This window comes from Myotis davidii, unplaced genomic scaffold (assembly GCF_000327345.1).
Source record: "Myotis davidii unplaced genomic scaffold, ASM32734v1 scaffold128, whole genome shotgun sequence".
NCBI lineage: Eukaryota > Metazoa > Chordata > Mammalia > Chiroptera > Vespertilionidae > Myotis > Myotis davidii.
In genome coordinates this window covers 79,497-82,205 of record NW_006299719.1, presented here as the reverse complement: position 1 = coordinate 82,205, position 2,709 = coordinate 79,497, and positions in this window count along the sequence as shown.

The following is a 2,709-nucleotide window of genomic DNA, read 5'->3' as shown; positions in this document are numbered from 1 at the left end:
TGTGGAGGAGAGCTATGGGGGGAAAAAAGAGGAACAAATGTAATAATATGAACAATAAAGATTTCATAAAAAAATAAAAGAAAATAAAACTCCTATACCAAAGCTGTTCTTATATCAGAAGAAAAATAATAGGATCTAGTATTAACCCCATCCTATATAATAAAAGCCTAATATGCTAATTATCCAGTCATCCGGTTCCATTCAACCAAAAAAAAATAAGAAAATAAAACTCCTATACCAAAGCTGTTCTTATATCAGAAGAAAAATAATAGGATCTAGTATTAACCCCATCCTATATAATAAAAGCCTAATATGCTAATTATCCAGTCATCCGGTTCTCCATTCAACCAATCAAAGTGTAATATGCTATTGATATGCTAAGGCCACTCAACCACCCGCTATGATGTGCACTAACCACCAGGGGGCAGACAGTCAATTGGTCGACCAGTCGCTATGACATGCATAGACCAACAGGGGGTAGATGCTTCTTCTGGTAGGTTAGCTTGCTGCTGGGGTCCAGCTGATTGGGACTGAGCAAGATAGGCTGGACATGTCCTGGAGCCCTCCATGGGCCAGACACACCCCAGAGCCCTCCCGTGGTCCGTCCCGGGCTGGCCAACCTCCCACATCCCTCCCTGGCCCTGATCGTGCACCGGTGGGGTCCCTCAGCCTGGCCTGCGCCCTCTAGCAACCCGGGACCCCTTGGAGGATGTTGGAGAGCCGGTTTCAGCCCAATCCCACAGGCCAGGCCAAGGGACCCCATTGGTGCACAAATTCATGCACCGGGCCTCTAGTCTTATAGATAAGGATAATGAGACACAGATATGTGTAAATATCTGAAAAGATACACAAGAAATACCAATGGCAGATGTTTTGGGGAAATGAAAGCAAGTGCCAAAATAAGAGAAAGACACCTTTCTTCATTTCACTGTTTAATTTTTTTTACCATGTAAATGCATTATTTATGATCATCCAAAGAAAAGTAATATAACTTATGGAAAAACCCAGTTGTCACTATCAGGAGATGTAAAATTTCCTTTTAGCCAAAGAATATAGGAGCATATAGAGGTGTTTCCACAAAGCAGAAGATAAACAAGCATGCTCCCAGACGAAGGTCCTTTGGAAAGCCAGTGTCTTCACCTGGAAGCATCCTGATTGTCTCCTGCTTTGGATAATGGTATACTAGTTTCCATATATTTTGCCATTCTTGAAACTTTGAATCCTCTAAGAGTGGTGTCATTTTTTTTTTTTGCCACATATTTTACTGTCCCATTGAGACAATGAAATTACCTAATGGAAATTATAATTTTTAAAGAAAGTTATTTTAGCAGTCCAGGTAAGAGGAAATAAACTATATTGGGGAAGTGCACAAGGGCTAAAGATAGATAACTACTAACTCTCTTTAGTTATATTCTGTGAGAAGACTTACTTAATAAAACCAAATCCTGGGAACCTTTTGATAAACTTTTCCCAAACTTTTTTATCTTTCTATAGATAAAAGAACATTTAACTCTCTATGAAGAAAACAGAGCAATATAGAAATATTGAATCTTGAACATAATCTTTTAAATTAAATTTCCTTTAGAATTTGTTCCTCTGCTAATTTTCCCTTGAGTGTTTACACACTGGCAGATAAAACACTCTATCAATCAGGTAATACTTCCTTAAATTTCATTTCTACTGATGTCTCAGTCCTTAAGTTTGACCTAGTTTCCTTCTGAATCCCAAGCCTGGTACTTGGTTTTCCTGTACCTTAGGGCCCTGTACTGGTTACCTGATCATAGTCATTTTCCTCTACTTTTGGTGTCCCACTAGGATTGACACACTCTAACAAAGTTGGACAAGTTTGCTACTCTACCTGCCTCCTGGGGTAGCCCACAAGCATGTCAAACCCACGGCAGGGAGCCACAGGCCTTGTTTAGTGTATCACCTTTAACCGGATAGTCGCATCCAATGCAGGACAAAAATGAGGTCCCATGTCAAACCATCCTACTGCCCCAACTTAGGAGCTGGTGGCAGATATAGATGAGGAGTCCTTTATACCCTGGGAACTAATAGTTGGAAAAATCCTGCCAATTTGAGAAATGAATGTTCCTCTAACTCTTGTTCACAGAATCCTGAGTCCCCTCTCTACGTCTCACACACACACACACACACACACACACACACACACACACACACACACACACACACTTTTCCTGACACTCAGCCTCAAACTGCTTGGGCAGTTTCTTTACTGCCTTGAAGACAGAAAGAAGTAGAATCTCAAACATACCAAGAACTTTCCTAAACTCTCTATATAGCATCTTACCCTCCTCCTGCATAGAAAAACAAAAGGGTTTCTGCCAGTACATTAGCAAATAATAAAAGCCACATATATACCTTTATATTGAACCTATATAAAAATAAACAGCAAAAGATGAGAGAGCCATGTTCTAGTGACTAAGAAGGAAAAGAACAAAATTTCATGTAATTAATTTTCTGCTGAAAACAAAATATATCTTTACGTATTCAAGAAAAGTGTTTCTACCAAGTAGGATTTATCCCAAGGATGCAAGGATGGTAGAATATCCACAAATCAATAAACGTGATACATCACAAAAACAAATTGAAAGAAGAAAACCACATAGTCATATCAATTGATGCAGTAAAAGCGTTTGACAAAATTCAACACCCATTTTTGAAGGACCTAAATAGATACCTTTTAAA